Source organism: Chrysochloris asiatica, unplaced genomic scaffold (assembly GCF_000296735.1).
Source record: "Chrysochloris asiatica unplaced genomic scaffold, ChrAsi1.0 scaffold00103, whole genome shotgun sequence".
Lineage (NCBI taxonomy): Eukaryota > Metazoa > Chordata > Mammalia > Afrosoricida > Chrysochloridae > Chrysochloris > Chrysochloris asiatica.
Window position 1 is genome coordinate 422153 of NW_006408621.1, and position 12199 is coordinate 434351.

A 12199-nucleotide genomic window follows, 5' to 3' on the forward strand; every position below is an offset into this window, starting at 1 on the left:
GAAGATCCCAGGCCCCTCCTTGTGTAACCTTGACCCATATGGGCTTGTCAAGGTGACCGCTCATGTGGAAAACTTGCGACGGATGAGTTTTCAATTTGGGGAGTTTCCGCTATTTGAAAATATATTTTACATGATTTTGTGATGTGAAGATTTTTCCTTCGTAGAGCAAATGTTATGACTTGTATGACTGACAATGTATACTAGAAATATTATGCTGTGTATGAGTTTATTTTCTAGCTCTCAATGCAAAAATAAAATAAAATAATGAGCATATTTTTAAGTCTTTTATTTGAAGAAACCAGATTCTATTCTATAAATCTGATCAGAAGCACCTCTAACTTAGGTTACAATTTACATACTTTGATGGTGTACTATTGTTGTTCTTAGGAGCTCTGTAGCGTAATGGTTACGAATTGGGCTGCAAACTGCAAGGTCAGCAGTTCGAAACTACCAGCTGTTCCGCGGGAGAAAGATGAGGCTTTCTGCTCTCATAAAGATTTACAGCCTCGGAAACCCTGTACAGGGTTGCTATGAGTAGGAACTGACTCCACGGCACATAACAACAACAACCACAACAACAATTGTTGTTCTTAAGTACTTTCGAGTTAGTTGTAAGTCATAGTGACACTATAGAATTTGCAAAAAGACTGAACCGTTGATCTTGCGGTTAGCAATCCATTGTTTATCCTACAGCACCACTCCAGGACTCCTGGTGTATAACTAGAATTATTTCATTAAATTTTCTGATTGTTATATTGAATCACCTTAAGTTTGTACCTTAAGGCAGTTGATTTATCTTATTCTAGACCAGATTTACTTTAATTACTTTTATGTTTCTATACTTGGCTCTGGTAGCATAGTGGTTACAAGTAAGGCTGCTAACATCAAGGTCAGCAGTTCGAAACTACCAGCAGTTCCCTGGGAGAAAGATGAGACTTTCTGCTCCTGTAAAGATACACAGCCTCAGAAATACTATACAGGATCACAATGAGTCAGAACTGACTCCATGGCACATAACTACCATCACCACCACCACCACCATACATGGCTCTGTTCTGGTGTGGCGCTGCAGGTTAATACACTGGACCACAAGGTGGGTTGGAGCCGCAGGTTCAAACACACCAGCCGCTCCTAGAAAGTGGAACAGGGTCGCCATGAGTCGGAACTGACTAGACAGCACTTAACAACATTTGTAGCACTTTAGGATAAACACTGAACCCTAAGGTTGATTTGAGCTGCAAAGTCGGTGGTTCAACCCCATCAACTGCTCCTATTCAGGGTCACAATGAGTCGGAATCAATTGGACAGCATGTAACAATAAAACAAATCCATTCATATAACTCTTTTGTATTATCTTTTTGGAAACATCTATTGCGTATTCAAATATGATTGGAATATTTATTCTATTTGTGACTATTAAATTAAAATGGTAAATAAAGAATCCCTTTGGTTGTTTTGCGAATTACCTATGTTGTTTTTACACAACTTTCTTCATTATTTACCAAGTCTCAGCAGTGGGACAGTTTCTAGAAAGGAGAGACCTCTTATAATCATGCTTAATTTGTGGCTAAGTTACCACCAGTTGTTGATTTATTCCTAAACTTTTGTGTTTTTTGTTTTTTTCTTTGGCCTTTCGGTTTCACTGCTTCTTGGAATATGGAACCTGGACCTGGCCCATCATCCGGACAAATGTTATCCTTGGGCGTTGGGATGTGAATACTGTGGGTGAGTCCTGAATTTCATGTTTAAGCTGTTGATTTTCCCTCTTTGTTTGTGGAAAAAGAAAAGTGCCAAATGAAAGTGTTTGATGGGAAAATATCTTCAGCTCCCTGTGCTGTGAGCAAACCCAGCCATATGTGCCTTCTGTTCAAGTTAATCCTGTCGCTTGAGACCGGGAGGAATCCAGAGTCTTCCTATTAGCAGCACTCAGAATGAAACAAAACCAGGATGAATCATTTTCAGTGTCACAGGTGCTATTTAAACCCTTGTACTAGTTATCTGTCTTTGTTGTTTTTTTTTTAATCATGCTATATTTCTGCATTTATTTTTGAAAACATTCAATTTTTCCTATTTTAATCATCCTATATAGAATATGAAAGAATCTGCCAACATGCTATGAGATTGCTTGCTTAGGATATTCAGTTTGTTGATACCTTTGAAACATATTGCACACTTTTCATCTAGTTCATTAAGAAGTAATTACTACTCTTTTTTGAAAGGGTACACTGGCAAATTCTTACATTAGTGGCTTTGGCATAATGTTTTTAGTCAGTTACAGGACAATGGCAAAGGTGAAAACATTGATGATACAGTTGATGGTTTGGATCTCCCATCTTACAGTACAGATTCCATTGGCCATGGTATCCCAAAAGCATGAGCTGGCTGCGTGGAAGCCATATGCTCTCTTCTGCAGCACTGTGCAGGGCACAATAGATTCATAAGTTTTTCCCAACTTAACCAAATGTGCTCAGGACTGCTCCACTATGCTTGCAGTCCATTGGTTGATAATGTTTTGATTATAATCTTTACCACCCAAGACCCTAGCTACCCACTCCTTAACTATATTGTGGACTTCACCCGCAATAAAACCAACCTCTTTGCCGTGGCTATGGTACGATGGTAGTCCTCCATGGTGGCGCAGAATTTCCCTTCAGTGCTTTTGTTTGTTTCTTTCTTGTTCGGGGGAGGGGTTTCATGCCATCTTTAATAAAATTATGGCAAAACAATTTGAAAATATACCATGTATCTTGAAATTGAATTATGTAAGACTATTCAACTATTTCTATAACTAATACACCTCAAATAATATTCACCACTTATGACGGACACAAATAACTTTATGCTTGTTCTGGTGGTATCATTTCTAAGTTCCGTCTAGCAGGAGTGGTACATGGTTGATGTGTTTGTATTCAGTGAGTCATGCGTCTTAAGATGAAGGCTTCTCAGGAAAATTACTCTTTAATAAGTGTTGTCACCATTCAAGGTGGGAAATTGTTATATATCAAATTCTTACTGTGTTTTTCTAAAACTAACCTACAATGTTCAGCACGAAGGCTTGGGGAAAAAAATAGTTGTACTTCCTCTGGTAGAATTCTTGCTATGAAAAATGGAGGCAGCAGGTAATTTTTGACTGCAAAAAATATAGTTTTAAATACATTTTTTTTCCTGGTTCTTAAGGATGTGGGAAGCAGGTTTAGGTGAAAGCTTCTGAGTGGCATGATCTCATAAACAGCTGGTTCAATACCTTTTCTACTGTTCTCAACGTATTAAACATGACTGACTCTTGAAAAAATGAAATCAGTTATCTACAAAGTAGAATGAATAAGACTAAGCTCTGATTTCTCAGCAGAAACCATGCAGATAAGAAGACAATGAAATGACATATATAAAATACCGAAAGGAAAACAAAACAAAACAAAACAAAATACTGCCAACCAAGAATCTTGTTGTTGTTGTTGAGTGCCATTAAGTCAATTCTGACTTACAGCAACCCTGTATAAGGTTTCTGAGGAGCAGCTAGTGGGTTTGAACTGCCGACCTCGAGCTTCAAACCAACCTAGTGGTCCAGTGCATACTCTGCAGCGCCACACCATGACACCAAGAATCATGTACCCAGCAAAATTGTTCATCAAATATGGCCGTGAAATTGGGTCATTTTCAGATAAAGAGAAATTGAAAGAATTTGTAAAAACTAGAGCAACCTTACAAAAAATACTGAAAGGAGTTCTTTGGACAGAGAATTCAGCAACAGCAGATAACAACTTGAGACTAATGTACATGACAGTATCACCCAGAAGTCAACCCAGATATAGAAGTGTTCAAAGTAAAACAGACCTACAAGACTGAAAATAGAGATCTAGACATACACTTGCAACAACAACAACAACAACAACAAAACAAACATAAAGTAAAAAGAGGAAATAATGTAATTACAGAACTAAATTAAGAGGAAATCAAGTAGATTTTAAGAAAAATAAATAAGTAAACCTAACAGTAACTCAGTAAACTAGATCAAGCCTTATTCTGAGCCCTAGCCTAACCCTTACCCCTAACATTAAAACTAGTCCTACTTAATAAGTAAATATATATACACACATATAGGAGTGCTAGTGTGGTACTGTGGGTTAATGTGCTGGACTGCAAAGTTGGTAGAACTGTGATGTTGGCAGTTCAGGCTTATCAGTCGCTCCTCAGGAACCCTATGCATGGTTGCTAGGGGTCAGAACCAACTTGATGGCACTTAAAACAACAACAACAACCACACACACATACACACATACACATATAAGGGGTGGGGGTGGGGGTGGGAGAAAAGACACCTTGTATGGGAAAACTGAATTCAATTGAGCTATTTCTTTAAAGAGGCAGAGTCTCTATTACCAATTATACTTTTATCCTGAATTTTCCTCTCAATCTGTTTCAAACTGCCACGTCACTATCTTAGCAGGCTGAGATGGCAGGGTCTCACTTTCTGGGAGCAAATACATTTGTTGTAGCAAAATTTAGATTGAATGTTAACATAAAATTTGGCATCACTGTTTGTATGACTTTCTATTTTGGTCTAAGTGCTTGAGAATCTTTATTGTAGATGATTTAGTTACCCATAAATATCCTTAGGAATATGTGTCATTTGAACTTTATCTGTTGAACATTGGAATGTTGATTTGACAGTTACTACCGAATCAGCTCTTTAAGCTAGTGGGCTCTGTTATGATTCATTGGTTGCACATATAAAATCTTTCTGGATTCAGGTTCAGTGTTTTCCTTCAGATTTTTTCCTCTCCCTCCTCCTCAGAAACAATAGTCAACTTTATCCTCATCCTAAAATCTAAACTTCTCTTCTAGAATGTAATTTTTTAAATTGATCACAAGCCAGATCTTAGGTGCCTAGAAAGCCTTCTGAAGATACTACTTTATTTATGAGATACTCAGGAAATCTCTGTTCCTAAAAATAGCAAAGTGTGAGCAAAGGTGTTTACTATTTTTTCCCACCTGGGCCAGTGTGTCTTCCTGCCAGGTCTCCTTTACCCTTTCTTCCTACAGCATCTTACTATTGTGGAGTTTTTTGACTTGGTGGTTATTTGGTTTTCTTATTTGTTTGGTTTGGTAGTGCTGGTGTGGGGAGACTGGTTGTGTTGTCTAAAGAATTACTGGTTTGATCAGTTTTTTTTTTAAAGAGAAGTTGGTAGATTTATTGCATCGACTTAGTTCAGTTTCTGTGATGTGTGCAGGTGCAGAATCACCATCTACCAGGAACTGGTTGTGAACATCACATCAGTTTCATTTAATCCTCATTAATGACCTCAAGGATAGGAATTTTGTATCATTTCGCTTTGAGTCAGAACTGACTCGAAGGCACTTAAAAACAACAGCTGTGGAGTGAGGAAAAGATGGTGGCTCAGTGGTAAAATTCTTACATACCACAAGGGAAACCAGGGTTAGGTTCCAGGCCAGTGTATCCTGGGTAATCCCCACCGTCTGTCAGTGGAAGTTTGTGTGTGGCTATGATGTTGAACACGGACCTTCCAGACTAAGATGTAGGAGGAAAAAGGTTTTGGCAGTCCACTTTCTGTCCATGAAAACCCTGTGGATCACATTGTGCATGGAGTTGCCACAAATCAGGGTCGACTAGAGGGCAGCTGACAACAACAGTTTTATATGTGAGCAAACTGAAACACAGGTGAACCTGAGGTCTGGTTTAATCTACACAGTTAGGCTGTAGAGTCCTACTTTGGAATCGCTTTTTTATTTTCATGATCCTCATGGGAACCAGTGTAATGTACTTTTCTAACTCTCCTGCTTCTTCAAAGATGAAATGTTGGTGCATCCCAGACAGTGCTTCATTATGGACATCTAAGTTTGTCTTGTACTGACCATTATGTAACGTGCTTTCATGAGTCAAAAGTGACAATTCACCAGTGGCATGGGGTGGGGAGATGAGAGAGATTACTGTAAAAGACTTGCTAGTGAGGTGATTCATTTGTAAAAAAATTGTAAAAAAATGTCTCTTTCTATCTAAGTTTTGCATCTGCCAGTAAAATCATATTTTAGTAGAACTAGCAGTAACTTAGGAGGAAAAGTTGACTATAATCTAACTTTTTTTAATTCAGCTAAACCCTCCCTCCAGATTCCATGTGGATTTGGGGCTTTTGTTACTGAGTTTTAAGGCTTCTAGATCTAATCATGAGCCCTTTAATAGCTAATTTTCTGCTGTATTTAGTCAGAGTAATACGCCCCTTCTCAAAATTGGAGAGACATGAAAAGCACAAAGCTAGCTTGGTCAGTCAGCTTGCCTGGCTTCAATCTTTCAAGGAACTTCACTGACAAATGTAGGAATTATACTTGTCATGTGACGGATGTTAGTAGTCCCCCAGTGTGTACAGGAGTCCCTGGGTGGTACAGGCAGTTAATACACTCGCTGCTGACTGGAAGGTTAGAGATTTGAATCTACCCAGACACCCAGCAATGGATAAATTGATTTATCCTTTGAAAACCCTATAAAGTACTTTGGTACTGTGACACACATGGGGTTTCCATGAGTTGGAATTCACTACATAGCAACTTAGGGTGGGCTGGGGGTGGAGGAGCATGAACACTCCTCATATCTTCAGTGGGTTTGGGGACAGCGTCCCAAACTGGTCTTCTGGTTTTCATTCCATCCTTCCAGCTGCATCTGACTGTGTCTCTCTCTTGCTGTAAACATCTCCATTTTTCCAGATTGCTTCTAGTAGTGCTTCCACCAGGGTATTGCATCAGCCAGGTGAAAACTGATCAGTTGTGTGGGGTACCACAAGTTATTAATAATAAGGTACTAACGTTTATGAATCATTTTAAGTAGACTGGATTGATCCCTGTAGTATTCTTTGCACTCCCTTTATTTTCATATGATTCCTTAAGTGGGAGGGAGAGATGATGCCAAGCCTAGGTCTTGGGTTACATGAAGCTGGCAGCATTATGGTTCCTGGCTCTGGAAATCAAGAGTTTCTGTAATAATATGAGTTGTGTTTGATAGCTTTTAATTTTTGTCCGGGTAGTTTTACTGATAGATAATTTCTAGGTAAGAAGGAATGCAAGGATAGATGACGATGTGGTACATGATGATGCTGTGAACGTTCTTACCCATAATGACAGTGGTTTTGATTACTAAATAAACAGCCAAGTAAAACTTGCAAGAAGGTAAGAAGTCATATGATTAAATGGTTACAGTCAGTAAATTTCATTTGTTTCAATTCAATAAGCATTTCTCATCAATTTCATTTTACCTTTTTATTTATCTTTTTAATATTACCCATATAGGAGTCCTGGTGTGGCACTGTAGGATAAGCATTTGACTGCTAAATATGAGGTTAGTGGTTCAAGCCTACCAGCTGCTTCTTAGAAACCTTATACAGGGATGCTATGAGTTGGAACCAACTCAGTGGCACTTAACAACAACAATAACCTATAGCAGAAGTCTGGGGGGTGGAAAAGAATCTCTTTTTTCCAAATAAAACCGGGTGCTTTGAAAAATCAGATCATGTGCCCTTTTCCTTTTAAAATGACTGATTTCATGAAAAGTGGATGATGGCATTATGTATGTGTTTCTATAAAGGTACTGTGAATACAACACCTGCCCTCTCAAACTTTCTGGGATACTCATTGCTTTATTTTCACAAAGAAACTTCTGGTCGTGTATGCTTCAAGGAATAGCCATCTGTGTTCTGTCTCAGTCTAAAAATAAAGGTCAAGAGCCATCCTCTTTCAGGGTGGCCCACAAGTGTTTCCATGATCCTGTCACTGTTGCCACATTCTTCTGCCTTTCTTCCATTTGTCCCACCCTTTACTCACTTGTTATTCCACCTGCATCTGTTTGTGTGTCCCTACTTTATTGGCCCAGGTGCATGATATGTCTGTGACTTTCCTCATCCTGTTTCTTACTGCCTCCAGCTCCTTCCTCACCTTATCCTCAGCAGGCTTGTCTTTTACACACAAGCTCCTACAGCAAGTCTATCCCAGTATCCTTTCTCTATCCCCACCTGACTGGGTTTTAGAATTCTTTGGATTCTTATTCCGTGTGTACCTTTCTCAGGAAACTTTCCATCTTGGATGGGAGAGATGGATTTACCTATACATTTTCTTCATTGTTTTCTAAGATCTGAAAGAACCGGCACTTCATCTTTTAATCATTCATGTATTCCTAACATCAAAATACATTCCTGTGTATTTTGGTAGACAGTCACAGCTTATGTGTCTTGAGAAGTAGACTGTAAAGTGGAGATTGACAGCCAAGATATTTATTAGGGAAAACTCTTCGACTAACACCTATAGAGAGAAAACAGTTTGGGCAGAGAGAGGGAAGGTGAGCTGTTTGCAGTCCTAACATGGACCTCAGCCTACCTTATGAGAAGAGATGGAGCTGAGACAGCCTTCAGAATGTCTCCAATTAGATCAAAAGCATTCAGACATTTTCACCCTACGGAGACCAGTCATTTAGAATGTGGCTGCCCGTGAAAGGAGGTGAGACAGTTTTCTTCCATGGAGGTAATCACCAGAGAGGGCTGACAGCTGTCTTCTGAAAACACTTCTAGCAGCTTAGAAATCTTTCATTCCTGTAAGGGGATGTGAGTAGTTTATCATGGGGCCTAGTAGATAAGCACATAATGTGTTACAAAATTAGCAGAAGAAGAACATAATGACCAAGGATTTGGGAAATTGGAAATAAGAGGAGAAAATGAAATCTTTGGGTAATGTCTGTTGCCCCTGTTGATTGTGGAGGTGGTTGTGTGCTGTGGAGTTGGTTCCGACTCATAGCGACCCTGAATAGGGTTTCTCATGCTGGAAATCTTTACAGGAGCAGAAAGCCTTATTTTTCTCATACTAAACGTCTGGTAGTTATGAACTGCTGACCTTGAGGTGGCCTAGTTGTGAGAATTTTTGTTTGCTTTCCACTGAATTGCAACCCATACTAAAGGCTGTGGTCTTTGATTTTCATCAGTCAGTATTTTAAGTCCTCTCTGAATCAGACAATATAACTTAAACATTAAACTTTCAACCATAAAAGCAGCAAATGTATTGGTTTTTACTGTTGTAAATAATCAAAATTCTGCTGCTCATTTTACAAACACTTTCTTACTGAGAGTCCTGGTGGGTTAATGCGCCAGACTGCAAAGCCATTTGAACTGTAAGGTTGGAAGTTCAAGCTCACCAGCTGCTCCTCAGAAACCCTATATAGAGTTGCTGTGGGTCGGAATCGACTCGAAAGTACTTAACAACAACAACAACTGAATATTCAAAATGTACACAGACAACTGTAGCAGATTCAGGAATAAAAACAAAAAAAAAAGGGGAAAGCCAGTTATCAAAGAGATTCCAAATCATTTGTAGATAAGGACATGTAAGCAATTATGATACATGGAGGCCTAGTGTGGTGCTGTAGCATACGCAGCACTGGTCTGCAAGGTCAGTTTGAACTACAAGGTCAGCAGTTCAAAGTAACAGCCACTCCTTGGAAAACCTATACAGGATCGCTCTGAGTTGGACTTGAAGGCACTAAACAACAACAAAACAGAATAAAATGCTCTTAATTCTAGTACATGTACAGTGTACCAGAGAAAGGCTGTATTAAGTCAGACTTGGCAGAGGAGAAAGGGTGTGTGTGAGTGAGCATGATTGCCTTTGGAATGAGATGTCACATGAGCTGAACACTGAAACTCCAGAGACTGAGTTAGATCCTTCCAGGAAATAATACCCTTTACTAGTCTATCTGAAATAAATTCTCATTCAAATTTTATGGTTTCTACAATCATTGATGTTATGAAATTGGAAGGAGAGGCTCTCCTATCAAAACCTACTGTTGCCACAGAAATCAGAATCGTAACTCGTCCTTCTTTAATTCCACTTCCAAAGTCTAAAACTGAAGTGACCTTAGGTGACTCACAAGTTTGGTTCCTGTAGAACATGGGTGGGGAACATCCAGTCCTCGGGCCGTATAAGACCCGCAAAATCATTTGGTTTGGCCCTGCCATGGCAACGGCAGTTCCAGCCATCACATTGTTGTTACGTGCCATTGAGTTAGTTCTGACTGATAGCGACCCCCAAGGAGCAGCAGTTGGTGGGTTTGAACTGCCAACTTTGTGGTTCGCAGTTCAGTGCTGATCCTACAGCGCCAGACCAGGAGTTGGTCTGACCAAATGTAGTAGGCTAATTTTTAAGTTGATCATTTTGTATGGTGTGCAAATAATGTTATAATTTTAGCAGAAGAAAATGTTCCCCACCCCTGCAGTAGGGGAACAAAGTCCCAAACTCGAAACAATGTTTCAGTTCTAGGGCTGAGTCTACAGTGCTGTGCAGGCTTTGCCTCTGGTGTTGTTTCTCTTCACCTGGCAGACCCACTAGGCCTCTCACCTGCCGGATATCAGAAGCAGGTTAGACGTGTCTTTGCTGATTTCCACTGTGTCAAAAGAAAATGCCTTTGCTCACTTTCCTTCCATTTACAGAGGGCTTTCCCTTCCCTTTAACGATTTAGATGCATGTGCCAGTCCTCTGTTTCGTCTATCGTATCTTTAATTGCCAAGACAGAGTGCTAATGAGTAGGACACAATGTCCATCTTACAGAAGTGTAGTTTTAAAAAAAAAGAGAAAAATAATGACGCATACTGAATTACAATAGCAGAGTTCTAAATTATGCTTATGAAGCAGTGTTGATGATAAGGAAGCGGTTAAACATTATAATTTGCTTAGAAATAAATTGTTCTTAGGACCAATACTGAGTGTCAGCAAAATGAAAAACAATAGATTCATCAAGTTCTTTCTTCCTTGACATATAGAGAATGAGATTAGTAGTTCAAGAAATGTATTTTGAAATCTTATTTGAGTTGTAGCTTTCTTTACCAACCATTTTCCTGACAATTCTAAAGTCCTATATTTAAACTGTTTAAAACATCAGTTACCCACACTCCTCTCCTGACTATTCTGAAGCTGTTACAAGAGAGGCAGAGACAGAAAGACAGAAAGACAGTAGTAGGTTTGTTAAGCCCACATCAATCTTTCTGATGGATTTCACATCACTTCTCTGGTAGGGTACTAAAAGTGGACACAGGATGCTTGGCTAACCTCTGTGTTTAAAGAAACAACTTGAATATAAGCTTTACTTTAAATATATCAGTTACCTTTTTATAAATAATAAGACAGGAGTCCTGGTGTGGCACTGTGGGGTAAGCACTGGGACCACATGGTCAGTGTAGCACTGCAGGTTAATGCACTGGACTGCCAGTCAGTTTGAGCCTCAAAGTTAGCGGTTCAGACCCACCAATGACTCTTTAGAAACCCTATACAGGGTTGCTATGAGTTGAAACCAAAACCAACTTGAGAGCACTTAATAACAACAACAACGACCTTTTGAATAATATTGTAAAAAAGGAGTCCTGGTGTGACACTGTAGAATAAACACTGGACCACAAAGTCAATTTGAACTGTAAGTTTGGCGGTTCAAACTCACCAGCTGTTCTTCAGAAAACTTTTACAGGGACTCGATGACTGGGAACCTACTTGATGACACCTAACAACCACAACATTAGTAAGAAGGATGGGGAAAGTGCCGTGTTTGAGGGGAAATGTGTTAGCAAGTATTTTGTGTTCTACAGTACACGACTAGGAGCTCTGGTAGCATAGTGGTTATGTGTTGGGCTGCTAACCTCAAGGTCAGCAGTTCAAAACCATCAGCTGTTTGGCAGGAGAAAGATGAGACTTTTTTATCCCGTAAAGATTTAGAGCCTCGGAAACCCTACATTGGGTCGATAATGAATCAGAACCGACTCCACGGCACATACCAACCAACCACAGAACATGATGATATTCCTCCCACCTCCCCCATTTGAAAAGCTAACTGGCAAATTCCATTAAATTTTAGCTAAAGTTCAAACTATGCCATCAGTATAAGAATTCAATATGGAGATATGCAATGTCTAATGGCATATTTTACATGAAGACTTCTGTCAGTTTTGAAGATAAAAAAAGGCTATCTTTACTTCACCAATAAAAGACTTGAGAACTCAAAACCACTGGTCCTGTATACCAATTTATTTTCTTTAAAAAAAAAAAAAAATCACTTCTGTCATTAAAGATTATCCACTTGTAAGTATAGTTCTTATTTACTTCTATCATTGGTTTTGATTCTATGAATCATTTATTGAAAAACAAACAATAAGTGTTCCTGTTATTT

The 12199-nt window shown here is 39.2% G+C and overlaps 1 pseudogene; it reads right to left on the minus strand.

Moving 5' to 3' along the window:
- Positions 1 to 2272: 2272 nt before the first annotated feature.
- On the minus strand, positions 2273 to 7123 carry LOC102821302 (annotated as a pseudogene).
- Positions 7124 to 12199: the final 5076 nt, after the last annotated feature.